We start from the raw sequence: 18,981 nt of genomic DNA on the forward strand, positions 1-18,981 counted from the left end.
TAAGCAACAATACAGTATAATATACAACAAATACATCGTAGCATCCACACAGACCGTGCTATAATAATCACACCCTCACAGGCAGTGCTATAACGATCGCACCCATACAGGCAGTGCGTAGTACCCATATAGGTAGTGTTAGTATGATATAGTGATCGCACCCACACAGGCAGTGCATAGCACCCATACAAGCAGTGCTAGAATGATATAATGATCGCACCTACACAGGCAGTGCTAAAATGATATAATGATCGCACCCACACAGGCAGTACTAAAATGATATAATGATCGCACCCACACAGGCAGTGCGTAGCACCCACACAGGCAGTGCACAGGCAGCACCTACACAAGCAGTGCTAAGATGATATAATGATCGCACCCACACAGGCAGTGCGTAGCACCCACACAGGCAGTGCTAGAATGATATAATGATCGCACCCACACAGGCAGTGCGTAGCACCCACACAGGCAGTGCTAAAAATGATATAATGATCGCACCCACACAGGCAGTGCGTAGCACCCACACAGGCAGTGCTAGAATGATATAATGATCGCACCCACACAGGCAGTGCTAAGATGATATAATGATCGCACCCACACAGGCAGTGCGTAACACCCACACAGGCAGTGCTAGAATGATATAATGTCGCTCCCACACAGGTAGTGCGATATAACAACATCCACAAACAACAACAATACAAAGTATCAACAACGAATATCCATAAGTGTCAACTAGATAAGTAGCACAAGTGATAACAGTATCAACAGGGTAGATAACAACGAAAGTAAATCATGCACTGAAAGAAAGACCTATAGTGACCAAGTACAGGGTACCTAGTGCCTACTGCAAATTCTGCCTGAATCGTGAAGTAAACCACGGATCTCTATCTGAACTAATGCTCACTGTAACTCCATGTAATCTAACAATCTCTCTACACTACAAATCCGCCCAAACGATCCAACGAGTTAGTTTGACGTATCGAAAGGAAATGCGCAGATTTATTTAACCGATCCACGATTACCAAATCACATCATGACCCTTCCGAGTCCTGGGTAAGCCAGTAATGAAATTCATGGTAATATGATCTCATTTTCACTCGGGAACCGGGATCTCCTGAAGTAATTCTGTTGGTCTCTGGTATTTAGCCTTCACCTGCTGACAGGACTAAACACTTTGCAACAAAGTTAGCGATATCTCTCTTCCTACCATTCCACCATCTAACATCCTCTATACCTGTATTGCCGAGATAATGGATATTTTATCACTCTTAGTACCCACGAATTTCCATGCGGGTTGATCCGTAGGTTGGGAGGTAACCACTCCAGTTCGACAATTCATCGTAGCATGATAAGTGGCCAACCAGTTCCTACCAAGAATGATATTAAACTTCATCATATCTAGCACTTGAAAATTTTACTGTCATGGTATGATCGTCGAAATCTAACGGTCATCTCTTGATCTCCTAATTTTTAAATCAGCATTTCACTGGAAGGCAAAGATACTGCTAGATTACAAAATCTAATCATAAAAATTCTCCTAATTTTCCTCAAAATAATCTAGACATAAATGCATGTAAACTACTAGTGTCAATCACGGTATCAACATATACAACATAAACTGAAATCATACCCCGAATTATCGATCCATCGGGCCGCTATGTCTCTTCCTGTGTGATAGCATAGACACGTCCAACCTCTGTACTGGACGGTTGCGCAATCGGTTGAGAGGTAGAAGGTCTCCACTCCGTCAGAACTTGATTCAGAGGTGCTAAAGTCAGAAACTAAGGCTGCTGCTGCGTAGGTAGCATGTATGACTGAAGCACGGCTGGTAGATACTACTGAGTAGGATAACGAGTCTCTGAACCAGTGGGGTACTGAGATAATGTCGATAAGGCTGGATGCTCCCTCCCTTGAAGCATATATATCTATGGCTGAGACGATAGGGGTCGCTGCTACTGATGAGCTCTGGTCTTCTGTAACCTCTAAGATCGCTGCTGTGTAGGTCGTCCTTTAGAATAGGTAGTATCGGTAAACTCCAGCTGAGCTCTCTAAGTATAGTCCTCTACGTTTTCCACCACGTGACAGCCTGATCACGAAGGTGGTACACTGCTAACTCGATTTTCTCTGCCTCAGTGCAAGTGCAAGAGATATATGCAACTGTATCAGTTTCATTCTCCAACCAAGAACGAGCGAGCCATGGGTTAGATCTTCTATGGAATAAAGTCAATCGATCCTTAATAGACTTTGTCAATAACGGTATCCGACTCTTATCGACAGTCTTACTAAAAATAGCCGGTAATGGGTCCGTCAACGGTATCTCCGGAGCTCCAAAACAATCTTCTGAGTCTTCCACCAGGTAAGAGCCTGGTCTCGAAGATGATATGCAGCTAATCTGACCTTCTCTGCGTCCGTACAATCCATATACTCATACGTATCTACCAGATTCTCTATCCACGACCGAGCTTTCCACGGATCAGATCCTCCGTGAAATAAAGTGAAACGTTCCTTGGCCGATTTGGCCAAGGTCATAATACGGCTCTTAGCAGCCGGAGTAGATGTAGGCATATCTGGAGGAATCCCCTGGGCCTGACAACTCGGCTCTCCGATCGGAATATTACGGTTTTGATCCCGTATATCCATCTCCTCCTGAATAAAATCGGGCTCCTTTGACATATTAGGTCGTCTCAGGTGTCGACCTTGTCCTCGGCCTTGGCCTCGAGGTATAGGGGCCATATAATAAAATGTATCTGATATACGATCAATATAAATTTTCTACTCAACTAGAGAAACATACTAAAATACTTACAGATTTTTGCCGGAGATCTTTGTCATGTCATTTCCATCTCACAATCTGGATCGAACAACTCAAAATCCGATAAACCCGGTACGACGACAAATACGACTTTCGGTTACTCGATACAAAACAATTCCGAACAAATGCTAAACCTAAGTCCTAAAATGCAATGATTAATTCCGGAAAACTAATCGTAAATCCATGCTCCGATAGACTCAAAATGCGACTCGTCTGGAGGACAATCTCAATAGGAACAGCTGTCCTTTTTTCATTCCTTTTTTCGTTATTTCTTTTGGATTTCTTTTCTATTACATTTTCCTACTGGAATTTCGGATGGGTTTGAGGAATCAAACAACGGATGCGTAAAGGAGGAAAATTTCATGGAGAATATTAACTGTTGAGGGTAATAGTAGTGAACTAGTCTAGAACGGGCATTAAATATTAGACATTTACAACATTTCTCAAAGAGAAATTCTAGCTACATATGGTAGGATAATCTTATTAAATAATCTAAGTCGCATTTGTATGTTTTATGTTTTCTGTCTTTTATGACGTATATACGTATCCAATTTGCTAGAATTATCCAGTAAATGATAAATTTCAATGAGATGCTTTTCTTATCTTCTTGTATACCATGGATTCCTTTTCACAAAGTATTTATGCATTGTTGTTAGTAGTCTGCTAAAAGAATATGAAAAAGAAAAAAAAAGACGATCCAACTACCAAAGGATCAGTATATTATCGCATTAGTGGGTCATGGCAATTGATGTGCTCGCTGAATAATTGATGGTTTGTTTTTTTAATTAATGTGAGATTTTATTAAATTTGTTTTGTAGTGTTGTTCAATCTATGATATGGTTGTATAAAACTTGAATATGATGCACTTATCTTACTGGAATTTTGGCATGAAATTAAAGCTCATTTGTTTTAATGAGTGTTTTTTTTCATATCTGTACTAAAGTATCTTTTGGATAATATAATTGGGAAAATCAGATTTCCTTAAAGTTGAAGGAAGTAAGGTTATGATTAGTACCGATGCTTCTCTTTCTCTGTTCTAGCAAGTCTACTCACCATGCTCCCAGACTACATACTTCTGTAATAGGCATATTATTTACTTACGCCCATTACTTGTGTGACAATTGTACTTATACTATTTTCCACAAAGTGCTTTTGTGTTGCTGCTGGATTGAGTTAGGTACTGCATTTGGAATGCTGCTGATGCTTCAATTTTCAATTTAGAACTCAGGCTGCACTGACATGATCTGTCTTCTTGGTGTAAAATTGTTGTCACAAGGGTAACTTTTCTGTTCCTTATGTAAGGTTCCTGTATGAATTCCTTTCTGTTACTGTCATTTTTTAAGGAAGAAATCTCAGCTAAAAGACTAGACATTCATAAATAACAATCGTTTCTTTAGTTGGACTACATTATAACTGTTTGTTGCAGGGCTCATGTTTTCACTGCGTCGTTAAAGGTTTCATGATACAAGGGGGAGATATATCTGCTGGTGATGGAACTGGGGGAGAATCCATCTATGGATTAAAATTTGAGGATGAAAATTTTCTAGTGAAACACGAAAGAAAAGGAATGCTTTCAATGGCTAATTCTGGTCCAAACACAAATGGATCCCAGTTCTTTATCATTACTACTAGAACACCTCATCTAGATGGAAATCATGTTGTATTTGGGAAAGTGCTTAAAGGCATGGGAGTTATTCGTTCAATTGAGTACACTCCTGTTGGTGAGGTTGATCATCCTATGATTGATGTAGTAATTGATGATTGTGGCGAACTTCCTGAAGGGGCTGATGATGGTGTTTCAAACTTCTTTAAGGATGGTGACTCGTATCCTGAGTGGCCAAATGACTTGGACAAAAAGCCAACTGAGGTTTCTTGGTGGATGGATGCTGTGGGATCTGCCAAAACATTCGGGAATGATTACTTCGAGGTGAAATTTATTCTAGCCTTGTTTTGCTACTGCTTTCATTATTTCATTTTTTCTCCATGGTCATGTATGCAACTTCATAATATAGTATGTGGGTCTTGTCACATCTGTGCATCCATCTTATATTGTACATGTTTCTTTTCTAAAATCTCGCTGTTTGTCATTTACATTGACTCAGATTTGTGAAACTGTACTCGATGCAGAAACAAGACTATAAAGTGGCAATTAGAAAGTATAGAAAATCTTTGCACTACTTGGATATATGCTTGGGAAAAAGAGGAGATTGATGAAGGTGCGCAACTTCTATCTGGTGTTCTTTTTGTGCTACTGAACTGGGCATCTCTTATGTTTCATTTAAATATTCTTGACATTCTATTTTGCAGCAAAAAGCTTGTTGTTGCGCAAGACAAAGTCCATTATACTAACAAATAGTTCCATAAGTTCTGCAGTTGTGTTCATCTCCTAATGATACAACGAAATACTTTGTATGTACAAATTATGCTTCAGATCTTTGCCTCTGCATCCTTGAATTATCAACGATGTTTTAATTTGCCCAAGATTTATAAGAACTAATTTGTCATCTTGTTCTGTTTGGAGAACTGAAAATACTCCAAGTTATTGGTGACTAAACTGTACTTAAATTTATGATCATTGTTTATTTTAATATTGACACATTCTGATTGTTTGAGGTAATTCTTGGTTTCAGTAATCTCTTCACTATGCAAACATAATGTGGAATTGTAATATCTTACGTTGACTTTGCTTTGGTGATATTCAACTACTCTTATTTCCCTAATCCAAAACCATTACCACCTCTACTCTGATTTCCATATTCCAAAACCATTCCCACCTGAATATAATAGTTGGCTTTGAGGACTAAATTATATGAATATGTTAAACTCCTAATACTAGCCTGGATTTGCCTAACAACATATTATTTGCAAATTACAATAGACTGATTACACTTAGTGATCACAATTTTTACTTAATTAAATTGCTTTCCTGATCTTGTAATGGTAAATGGTCTCTCTATAACGTTTCTCTTGAATTAGATAGGTTAAAATATATAAATAAATGCTAATTTTATAATTCCTCTAAAGTCATCAGTTACTTATACTTTTGCAGCTTCATGCTCAGTGATCTTGATTATTAGGCTTGCAAGCTAAAGCTAGGAGATCTGGAAGGTGCTTTGTTAGATGCTGATTTTGCAATACGAGAAAGGGAGGGAAATGCGAAAGCTTATTTCCGGCAAGGTTAGGTTAGTTTTATTCTTATCAGCGATTAAAATCGTGTGGATTATTGATTTCATTTCTCCCAATCTTTCTAGATATGATTTCTTTGGAAAGACAAAATGAAGTAGACCACATTTAGGAATTTTTAAAATCAGTTTTCTTGACTGATTTAATTTATCCACTATGAATCTTCACTCTTAATATGTTGCCTTTGGTAATTTCTTATGAGATTGGATACAACAACAACAACCAAGCCTTATCCCACTAAGTGGGGTCGGCTATATGGATCCTTTTACGCCATTGAGCTCTATCTCCTATTATATCATCATTTATATTTAAATAAATTTTATCTTGTTTTATTGTTGCTAACCAAGTCTTTTTTGGTCTACCTCGCCCTCGTTTGATATGCGTATTTGTCATAGTTTCACACCGCCTAACTGGAGCATTTATCGGTCGTCTAAGTACATGTCCGTACCACCTTAAACGTGTCTCACGGAGTTTTTCCTCAATAGATGCAACTCCAACTTTCTCTCTAATGCTCTCATTTCTTATTCTGTCAATCTTCGTATGTCCACACATCCATCTTAACATCCTCATCTCCGCAACTCTCATCTTTTGCTCATGTGCTCGAGTCATAGCTCAACATTCAGCGCCATATAACATGGCAGGTCTAACTGCCATTTTATAGAACTTTCCTTTAAGTTTTAGAGGCACTTTACGATCACATAAAACACCTGATGCTCTCCTCTACTTCAACCATCCTGTTTGTATTCTATGTAAGACATCTCTCTCAATCCCTCCATCGGCTTGCAAAAATGATCCTAAATATTTAAAACTCTCAGTTCGAGACAACTCATCATCTCCTATTTTAATACTTGTCTCATTACGTTCAATATTGCTAAACTTAAATTCCATATATTCTGTCTTTACTCTACTAAGCCTACAACCTTTCTCTTCTAGTGTTTCTCGCCAAGATTCTAATTTAGCATTTACTCCCTCACGTGTCTCATCTACCAATACAATATCATCCGCAAACAACATGCACCATGGTACGGTATCTTGAATGTGTCCAGTAAGTTCATCCATGATTAGTGTAAAAAGATAAGGACTTAGAGCTGACCCTTGATGTAACCCTATCTTTATTGGAAATGCTTCAGTTAATCCGCCTGAAGTCTTCACTCTAGTCGTTACTTCCTCATACATATCCTTAATTAGGTCAATATATACTACGCTAACACCCCTCTTTTCTAGAATTCTCCATATAATTTCCCTTGGGACTCTATCATAAGCTTTTTCTAAATCAACAAATATCTACTTTTCAATTAGTTGCTTGAGAAGATGTATAGCTTCTATTGTCGACCTACCAGGCATAAACCCAAATTGATTTTCGGTGACCATAGTCTCTTTCCTTATGAGATTGGATGTTTCTTTAAAAAAAATACGGATATGGTTGCTCCATTTTTATTTATTTATTTTTGAAAAATTGTGTTTGAACCATTGACACCCTCTATAAAAAAGCCATCTGCCTTTATGTAAAAACATCTATTTTTGGTACAATGTGAGCTGAATTTAATCAGTTATTCATATCAGAAATTCCATCGACACTCAAATATGCATATCTTTGTGAAATATAATATTTCAATGCAATGTTTTATAGTTTGTAAAAGCATTACCTAAAAATTCCAGCAAACTTTATTGACATAGTCAAACTAGAACAAGAATCTGTATTATTATGGATTATTTCGGAACGTAATATTCCTACTTAAACTATCATTTTCTTGTTTCTAGTATAATTAAGTTTCCTCCCAACTTTCCTCAATATAGAAGATCACTGATTGACTCATAATCAAGAAGAGTCTGTGCATCTCCTTTGAGCATTTTTTGCTGTTTACAACATATAATGCTCACTGAAAATCAATGTTATTCAACTAAAAGAACTTCTAGGTTGATCCAGTCCGAGATCAAAAGATGAGAGAACCACCATTGAGGAGATTGGTGAGGGGTCGGAGGTCTTGGTGGAAATGCTCCAACTTCGAGGATTCTCTACAGGATTCAAAGAGAGTTAGAATAGAATGGAGGTCAAGGCGGACCTTCGTGTAGGCAGCCACTCCGATGCTCAAGTTAGCTTTGGTGATTAGAGGATGAAGAAGAAAAATCAACGAAGTGGAGAAGAAGTGGCTGGAATTGTGTGCGTATACCTATGCCCGCGGGAGCAGACCCCTTTTAATAATCCTTTCCTGGTGAAATGGTGGCGCCCACGACCCCATATTCTGGTTGAGAGGATGCCATGTCTTTTCATGTCCCTGGTATCTCGTAGCCCACATTCCTCCTCTTTTTCTGCTGGTCGTATGGTCCCATGTTCACCACGTTGATAGAGGACTTGGAGTCAGGAGACGGGTGCTAAGTGGCTGAGGTTGTCGGAGTCGGGAAATGAGTGCCTAGTGATTGAGATTTTCAGAGTTAGGAAATGAGCATCTAGTGGTTGAGGTTCCCGGAGTCAAAAAACGAATGCGAGTTGCTGAGGTTCTTGGAGTCAGTAAAAGGGTGTTGAGTAGTAATGTCGCCACCTCCTCGGATTCAAGTGAGATGCGAATCTAACTCGGCTTGTATGGGCCTCAAATGGTCTGCACTCAGATCCTGCGTTGACCAAGCTGGGTTCGGTATGACTTCTAACTTACCGCTCAGTTTGACTTTTAACCTTTGTGCTACGTAGGGACTAACTATCCTTCCCATATCATAGGTGAAATCGATTTCCAGTTTTTTAGCGTTTGTTTCCTGTGTGTGTATGTATATCCTTATTAGTTTATGACTGCCCCTATCAAACTCTGTTATCAATGTTATTCAACTAGAAGAAGTTCTAGGCGAAATTGATTTCCAGTTCTTAGCGGTTTGTGTATATGTATATCATTATTAGTTTATGACTGCCCCTATTAAACTCTGTTAGGCTCACAGTGCACTTAACAACGCGGATTCTGCTGTGGAGAGCTTCAAGAAAGCACTTGAATTAGAGCCTAGTGATGGTACTTGACATTCTTGGTTCTGCAAGCATTCACCTGTTGATTTAGAGGATTCTGACAATCTTTTTCTTTCATATTCTTAGGAGGTATTAAGAAAGAGCTAGCCGCTGCAAAGAAGAAGGCAAGTAAATATCAATCCTTGAACCTTTTGCAGGCAAAATTCTCGCCTAAATTATGCGCAGATTACTGATCGACGAGATCAGGAGCGGCGGGCTTACTCGAGAATGTTCCAAAGCTCCATCAGATCAAATGCCAATAATAACTAGGTTACCTGTCATCTCTGTCTAGAAATTTCTAGCAACACACTTTATTACTATTATTATTATTTTTCATTTGGATTGATCAATCGTTTTGTAGGGAATAAGCATCCACAGTTGACCGCTAAAGACATTTTCATTTTTGAAAGCTATGGATTGCGCACCAACTTTGAACTCTGAATTCCTTTGCTAATGAAGCTATTTATTGGATTTAGGGTTCAAGAATGAGAAGTTATGATGGAACCATTTATTCTCCTTTGCACGATTAGAGTGCAACTGAACATATTTGGGCATGGGTATGAGGTATTTTTACTGAAAAGGTATTTCCCAGAATTTTAAATACTTTGGATGGTTTCTTCTAAGCTTCTTTGGTTATCTTATTGCCTTATATAAAATGGTATGACATGATAAATCCATCGCGTTCTATATAAAATTATCATAATTTATTCCCAGACTCATTAGTATTAGAGCAATGATATATAATATGAAAAAGTTCAACATGACAGATTCAATTGCATGTCTATGAGTTCCACTGCATTGCATATTGGTTTCATATTGAATTTTTTCATGCTATATATATCATTTCTCTTAGTATTATTCACAGCATCTGTCACTTCAACACTCTTGACTATACCAATTAATTATTATTAGGACTTAGAAGATTAGGCCTGACGTCAGTTGATTATATGTTTAACTAATCGAGGCAATTAATTGGTGTAATGATCTGGCAAAGATATTTTCAATTTAACACAAGTAACTTCGACGGTACGAAAGGTGTTCCCCTCTATCTTTTGTTTACGTTCTTATTAATATATTATTTTAAAATATGTGAAATTTAAAATTTTACACGTTTTGTATGAGAGAATTTAGAAGAAAATTCATAATAGTGACAGTACGACGCTATAACTTTTATCCTAAAAAATTATAAATTCTCTTATATATATATATATATATATAAATGAATATTATAAAAAATTAAAATATTAGAGATAAAATAGTATTTGTAAAAAAAATTTTTAAAAGATACATATAGATATATGTTTAAATGATTAATAAAATATTTTAATTATATAGTGTGAAATTATGATAAATATATATATTAAATAAAAAAATTAAAAAATTATTTAAATATAGATAATTATATAATAGACAATAGAATATAATTGTGTAGAAAGATTCGTATAAATAATCATAATTAGTTAGATAAAATTTAATTATATTATTGTAGATTTCATGCGAGCAAACGAAGGAAAGGTTTTCAAAATTATTCTATCTGTTCGAGAAACTACATGGGTGAACACCCTAGATGAAGTGATGAATCTCGTGTTATTAAATTTTTTTTATCTTACCACCTCATGCAATATGGCCCTTCATGGTGCAGCGATAAGACGTTCAACATATTATCCAAGTATGCTAGAGTACATTGTAGAAATTTTTTTTTATTGGAATGAAAAATTTAGAACGTTGACTATTGAGTAAATAATTGTTTATGCTTTTGGATGTACTCAATGGACAAATCCTAAGGAAGATCATCCAATTTTAAAATTAGTTGAGCCGGCTTAATACGTGGATTATATAAAAAAATACTTTTATTTATTTATATTAAAAAAGGGGACAAATCACGACGCTGGAATTTTTTTCTCTTTGTGACAAATCACACTCCCATATTAATTATCACTATATCATGCGGCCATATTGTTTCTCATAATCTATCCTTTGATTTGCAAGTTCTCTCCAATCCAAACCATAACCAAATAACCCAATGCCTTAATATTTGATAAGAAAGATTTCTAAGCGTATTTAAAATTTTCACATATTCGTTTAGCAAAAATTTAAATTTTGACGTTGCAAATTGAATTACATAACATGACTTAAATTTATATAGAAATGGTGCCCATGCTAATCAACAAATCAATTTGAGACTTGATTTTTAAACAAAGACTTAATATTTTAAGTCATTTCCACCCAAAGATGGTTATTAGGGGGTCATCAGCACTTAATTTTGCCTACCTTTTAGTTTTTGACTCCACCAATAGATCTACTAATTAACGATTGTATCTTTAAAAAATGACATAAAATAATTTGCAAATTATTCGGATTCAATTTTGCAAAAACGATAGAGAAATTACATGCAAATTATTTACTATTCAACCCGCGACATAATTATTTTATAAAGAAAAATTGTACATTTAAATTTAATATGGTTATTTCTTTTCCCATATAATCTCTAACCTTAACTCTTTAATCCTGTACTAACCTAATTATAATACTTAAAAATCAATTTGTGTATAATTTTGAATCAGTTATTTCCTAACCAAACTATCCTGCAGATCCCTTAGAGCATCTATCTTCAGCGGTAGAGATTTTTTATGACCTCTATGATGCTACATCAATGTTACATGAATAGAATTTTATTCATCTCTTTGTTATAAAAAAAATCCTCCCAACAATTATTTTATGAATCTCATTCTTTATATATATAATATTATTTATATTTATATATAATCTTTTTATAAATAAAAATTAATAAAATATAATTGAAATTTTATAAAATTTAAAAAGAATGAGTATAATATTAAACAATGAATTCTTACAAACTATTTATGAAATACAACGTAAGATAATTAAATGTATTATAAATAATAAAATATTTTTTCACTGGTTGTAACCGTAGCGTGTCCAGATATGCTCAACCAAATTAGTTTTTAAAAAAATGATAATCCCAGTAGCCACATCTCTGGGGGTGGTCGGTCCGGTCCCACGGAAGTTTCCCACCGACCATCAGGGTAAATCGGGAAGCGCATACGGTGGCCAATCCAGATGCCCAGCATCCTTTGATTGCATTCCCCATTTGGAGGAAAATTCCTGCAAATACGCCGTAGCTAGGGATCGAACCGCGGGTCCCTGAGTTACAATCCGGATGTCCTACCGTTGCACCATAGCCCCGGGGACGAAAAAAAACTGTAGTGGGTAAACTTTTTATAGTGATCGACCCCACCGCCGAAACGGCCCCATATCAGAAAACCCCATAAAGGATTTTTTGGAGGCACGATACCACTAGGTTGATAAGAGCATACTGCCGAAACAGCACTTTAGCCGAGCTAACACATGAATCGCACAACACCTCAGTCAACAAATATATGTTGCTAAGAGGATTCGAACTCGAAACTTCAAGCAACAGGTGTCTCCATGCTTACCACTTGGGATAAGACACTTCAACAAAATTGTAGTGGGTAAATTTTTTATAGTGACCGACCCCACCGTTGAAACGACCCCAATCAGAAAACCCCCTAAAGGATTTTTTGGAGGCACGGTACCACTAGGTTGATAAGAGCATACTGTCGAAACAGTACTTTAGCCGAGCTAACACATGAATCGCACAGCACCTCAGTCAACAAATATATGTTGCTAAGAGGATTCGAACTCGAAACCTCAAGCAACAAGTGTCTCCATGCTTACCACTTGGGATAAGACACTTCAACAAAACTATAGTGGGTAAACTTTTTATAGTGACCAAATTAGTTTAAAGATGATGATGTAGTTGATTATCACGTAGCTCGCAATTTCTCTAGAGGTATTCTTGAAATTCTTGAGTGGAGCCTTGAAATATTTGTGACAGAGAATCTCATTCATCATCTGACTAATTGACTACTGCATCCTCTCATCTTTAATAATCATCTTATGTAAAATAATGCCCATCAAGATTGGATCATCTCATATGCTCGCTTGACATCCTTTCTAACCATTTTTTGTCATTCCTTAAATATCTTTCTCTTGGAATCCTAGGGCATGAAAAGTTTTTGACGAAAGTAGCATTATTTGAGTGGATTCCATCTGTTAGAAATTATTCTTTTGTATATTATGTATTGTTAATTGTAAAATTTGTAGGACCGTTGTGTGTGAGAGAGGGGAGGGTGAATCTCGTTCATTTATTCGATTTCATCTTACTATTAAAGAAAACTGCCAGCGAAATTAAATAAACAAAATAAAATGACAAACGAATTTACTTGGTTCTTAACCCTCTAGGGTCAATACATCCAAGACCTAAGTACGGAAGATATTCGTCCACTAGTGATCTCTTTTTCGGAACTCTTTTCGGAGGTGGAAAAACTCGTCTTACAGTCAAAGTGCAAGAACAAATATAAATGGTAAAGAGTAAATAAGTTGAATCACAAACACTTGAGGTTGTGTCGATCTGGAAGTCCTGAACGCAACAAACCCCTCCTAGAACTTTTCCAGTCGCATGAGTAGAGATTTGGTTACGTTCACAAGTATAGCAGGGTTTGAGAGTAGTAGTGAATTGTGTATTTTTGATGCTGCTCATTGAGGGCTTATAAAGATTCTTCCAGGCGTCTGAATCTCTTTCCGGGCGTCCTAGACCGATTCAATTTGACCTGACTTTGTTGGTCTTTATCTAGCCAAGTCTCATCTTGGTCTAGGTGCCTAGATCAACTTAGGGCGCCTGGATCGTTCAGGCACCTGAAATATCATCCGGGCGCTTAAAGCTATTCCTGATTCAGACACATGGACCAGATCAGGGTGCCTGGACTGTCCGAGCGCTTGGAATATGATCCAAGCGCTTGGATCTGATTCAACTTAGTTTGACTTGAGTTGACTTTAAGCTTAGTTTGGTGCGTCTGTTTGCTTCTGTCATACTTCCTTAGTCTTGTTTCCAGTTCTTGATTTTTACAAGATATATATGCACCAAACAAACAAGCGACCTAAGCCTAATTATAGTCTATCCGACCTACTAGGCTTACCTAAGCCTTATCCTGTAGGTCTAACCTACTAGGCTTACCTAAGAGTTACTCTGTTAGGATTTGTTTGTCAAACATTTGATCACCTTTGACCTGTTTGGACTTATTCTTGCCTAACCTCTAGTTAGGATTAGTTACTCGATATACTTCCCACCTGTCAAATATTCGATCACCCTTGTCCTACTTGGACTTCATACTCAACATCCAATTCTCTGCCTCTTAGGACTTTTCTTTTGATGTCTGATCCTTGCTGACTTATCGACCTGCTAGACGTCCGACCCACTGACCCGCCTAGACTCTCCGTCTGGTGCCCTCGATTTGCCAAGTCTTCCTTGCCCAGTCCTACTGATCAAAACTTCCTTGTCTAACCTCCATCTAGGACTTCCCTTGCTAGTCATTTGATCAACTTTGATCTGACTAGATTTCACTCACATCCAAATATTAAGTCCTATTTGGATCAACCCTTAGTCAAACTATCAGATTTAAGTATATTGTCAAACATCGAAACCTTAGAGCAGACTGCACCAACAAAATTAACCACCCCGCATGCATTTCCTTATAAGATGTTGAATAAAGGTGATTCGTTAAACATGTAGATATTATTACGTGACCATGCAATTTCAAAAAAGATGTGCTAGATCTACAAGTCCATAGAATGCAATTGTTCCAAGCACAATTATCGAGACATCAGGATCACCCAGAGTAAATTGGTCTTTCCAAACAATAGGGTAATTTTTTCATTGTCAATGCATATAATCACCACTACCCAACATGCCAAGTTATGTCTTTGCTTATGCATTTCAAGCAAGTGTTAGATGTCAACAACATCATGTCTTCTCATGTATTATGCCTCAAACACTTAAATCACATATCGACAGAAATTGAACAAGCATTCGATAGCAATTGTTTTAGCAACTTGTTGGTACTCATCATAATGGTCGGCAGAGACTCCGTACGCCAATTGACAGATAGTCGTCGTGCATTTTTTAAGTGGCAACAAAACTTTTTCCCCATGGCATCAACACTCTATTGAAAATATTCAGAATGATTTTTCAATCTATATGACTTTGGAATTGTCCTTCTTCTTCGTCGCCTTTTGCCCTATTGGACGAATGCAGACTTCGCAATCGTCCACATCAACACTCATATCCGAATTTGACGTGGAAGTGTACCCCTTGATTCAGATGTCCTTTCTTTCTTGCTAGAGTGGTGACTAATTAATTATGAAATATATATCTTATACTCTGAGCTTTGATGATCCAGTACATGCATATACTTAAAATCATTATTATTATTGGCTTTCCACTTATTTAGTATATTCTCTAATACATTCTTGTCACTCCAACCGCTTTGATGATAAGTATAAAAATTATTGCAACTTATAAAAAATTCATTCACCATCAACGCAAACTTATAGTAATCTGATTTTAACTGCTTCCAAATTCTCGATACAGTCCCAATGAGTTGATGTTTGTTGTAGTAATCAACGATACATTTTCAAAAGCTTGATCCTTCTAGTCATTATCAATGACTGTTAGTGATGATAGTCACCCATGATTTCGTCAAGACGACGTCTTCATCAGAAGACCACACTGTTAATTTTAAATCATCTATCTTTGGTTAGTATTTACGCTCTATATGTGATGAGTATGATGGTCATTGAGTTTCATGATGGTGTTATAAGTTCTTTGTTGCTAATGAATGTATCAATTTTGAGATTACATACAAAATAGAGCTGAGTCGACATTATTCGAATTCTATTCGTAAGATATTATGAAATATATGAAATATTTTAAGAATTTAAAATTTTTCATTCATCTAGAGTAAAAATACAAATATAAAATGAAAATAACAGAATATAGATAAAAAAAAATAAAAATTATATGTTGAAGAACAGTTAATTTTTATATTTTATTAATTTTAATTTTTTAAAAAAAAACAGAACGGTTATCAAATTATAAAATAATTTCAATTAAAAAAAATACGGTTCTCTAAATTGGGAGCCACACCCAACGTTAATAAAAAGAGCTGGATCTAGTTCTATTTGTCACGTCATCCACAATATGGTTCTTATCAGACAGATTAGAATTCATAAATATCTACAAAACTTAAGACAGATTGATATATTCTGTGCAGGACAAGAACTTAAGAATCAAACAAATAAGAAAAGATAATTAAGACACGATGAGAACAACATGAAAGATCTATGTGATTTGTTCAAAAGTGAATAAGAGAGGAGAGGCCTAATTTGATTTTTTAAAAAAAAGCTCAAAACAATAAAAGAAAATTGTTTCCACTAATCAGTAATAAGTACGTTTTAGCACTAATCAAATGAAAGGTAGAGGAATAAGGATCATTATGTTATAATGATAACATCAAAATTTCATAAGGCTTCATCATTTGAATTATATGATCAATGTGACTTCACTTGAGTTCAGCGACGCTGGCGCACGGTGCAAGCAACGACTTGGGCCCACTGCTTCAGCCTTCCCTTCCTCTCCTCTGTCGTCTCACCTTCACATAATTAATTAAATTATTATTTAATTATTTAATATTATTAGATATGTAAAGGAATAAGTAAAGGAAATTCAAAATTGTTGGGAAGTTTTAAAACCTTAGAAGTTTTTTCATGAATTTATTGTGAATTATATGATTTATCAAATTGTGTTATTAACAAGTTTAGATAATGCTATTAAATGTTGGCAAGGTTACAATTTTTATCTAAAATGGACTAATAATTATTAATTTATATCAATTAAACTTATAATAAATTCTTTAGTTGATCATATTTTTTAACAAATAATTCTAATAAAAAAAGCAATTATTGCATTCAAATTGTAATTTAATTATTGCCATAACAAGTCCACCGACGGAGTCACCCTACGACTCGGTCAGTGGCCAAGATGGACGGCTGGTCAAGCCATACCCCCCTTCAATCTGACGTATCAGGATTTACCGCATATAATTCCTATGCGGAAAGCCACGGATACCTGTCTTGCGGCGCACGTTAGCATCCGCCGCCGCCGGCGAAGCGAATTCTTAGTGGGCATCGAGATGGTGGTCACCGGAATCGATACCTTGAGAGAAGAAGGAGAAGGGCACGGGGACGCTGCTGTCGACGTCGGGCGAGGTGGATGACGATTCCGTGCAGGCGGATGCCGGAGAGGCCGCGGCGGAGGAAGAGCCGCGGAGGACGGCGTAGTAGAGGTCGAGCGCCGGGATCGTCTCCGAGAGCTTCCTTGCCGGGGCGGCGTCGGCGGCGTAAACACCGTCGAAGCCGAATCCCAGGTCGATGCATCCGCGCAGCTCGTCGAGGTCCTCGTCGGTGACGCTCCGCAGGCGGCCCCTGCGGCTGCGGTGGATCGCCTGGCGGCGCAGCCACGCGTCCTCGCGGTCGGAGTCCGGCGACCACGAACGCATCTTGATGAGCCCCATGGGGGCAAGATCGCCGTAGATCGGCGTCGGATCCGCCTCCTCCTCCTCCTCCTCCTCCTCTTCCCCGGCGGGGGAGAAGGGCGGAGATGTGCGCTGGCGGCGGCGGCGTTGGTTGCGTTTCTAGATGGGAAGAGATCGGGCGACTTCCATTTTATATTACCGACGTGGGAAAACAGCACTATGCTGTCTAATTACTCAAAGTAATACCAATGTTCTTATTGGCTGTCCTATGCAGGCCCACCACCTATCCTCTGTTTAGGTTTGTTGGTCAGGTCATCGTCAGGTGTGAGAGAGAGAGAGAAAAAAGAAATAACACAAGCTGGAATTTGGTTCCCATTTACGCGTCTTGGTGACACAAAATTCTACCTGCTTCTTAATTGGTTGGACAAGCTGTGTCATGCGGGACCCGCATGCCTGACGGTGGGCCATGAGGTTTGGAGACGGTGAGGTGGTTAGGTTGGCCAACGTCATGATGCTCTAGGAACATATCAATTGAATTTGAGTAAAATAACACAAAGCCCCCTGTTTTAGTGAAATTATCTCGGCATGCCCCTCTAGGCTCATTTTCTGAAAATATAAAATGATTTTTAAAAAAATGTAACTTGTGAGCAAATACATTTCTTTGGTAAAAAACAATTCAATTTCCAAATAATCATAAATTAATTTACGAAATCCGCTTATTCATACTTGTCATATTCATCCATATCAATACATTTTATTATTTTTAAATTGAATAAATTATCATACAAGTCATTATTTAAATACAACTTGTGATATTCATAAAATATCAATACATTTAATTATTTTTAAATTTGAATATCTAATTATCATACAAGCATATTTCTTTTTGTATTTTAAATGTTTTTGAGAGTGCAAATTAAATAATGTATGGACTTTTGGTGCAAAAATACATAAATTGGTCCACCGAGACTTGGTTGCTTGCCGTGTGCTGCACGATTTAAGCTACAACATAAACCGTGGAAGATGCGTAATTAATGGCTTGCTTGGAGATTTCTGGCTCTTCACTGATTGAATTGAGCTTCCAACACTAGACTTGGAAAAACAAAGAAAAAAAATCTAGGTTAAGTTTAATATTATTAATCATTCAATACCAGGGCATATTGCTAAACTAATTATCCTAAACTTTTGTTGGAAATATGAAGGGAACAATACGTGGACAGAAGGAAGAGACTCTGTTATGAAAGAGAGTTTAATTTCATATTATGAGTCTCATAATTTTATTATTAGTTTATAATATTTTATAAGCATTGATATTATAAATATATATATGGGGAAAGATTTTCTCTCACATACGGGCTCACACAGGTGCAAATTCAAAGTTCAATTTATTTTGATCCAAATTGACTCATGTGCAAGCACGATTTACGCGTGTTGAATGCCAAACTGGCTAGGGCAATATTTACCCAAGTGAATGAACCAATTGAAAGCAATGACTAATAATTACTCGGTCATTCAATGTTAGTAGGTATGTAGCTTTTATATAAGGACTAAGGAAACTACGCCAATGCAGACATAACTTCTCTATT

At 37.0% G+C, this 18,981-nt stretch overlaps 1 pseudogene; it reads right to left on the reverse strand.

Annotated features, from left to right (window-relative positions):
* Window positions 1-16,276: 16,276 nt before the first annotated feature.
* LOC141813731 (uncharacterized) lies at window positions 16,277-17,584 on the reverse strand (annotated as a pseudogene).
* Window positions 17,585-18,981: the final 1,397 nt, after the last annotated feature.

The sequence above is a fragment of the Curcuma longa genome, chromosome 20, assembly GCF_044706935.1.
Source record: "Curcuma longa cultivar G26 ecotype Majalengka, Jawa Barat chromosome 20, ITB_CL_G26_1.1, whole genome shotgun sequence".
NCBI lineage: Eukaryota > Viridiplantae > Streptophyta > Magnoliopsida > Zingiberales > Zingiberaceae > Curcuma > Curcuma longa.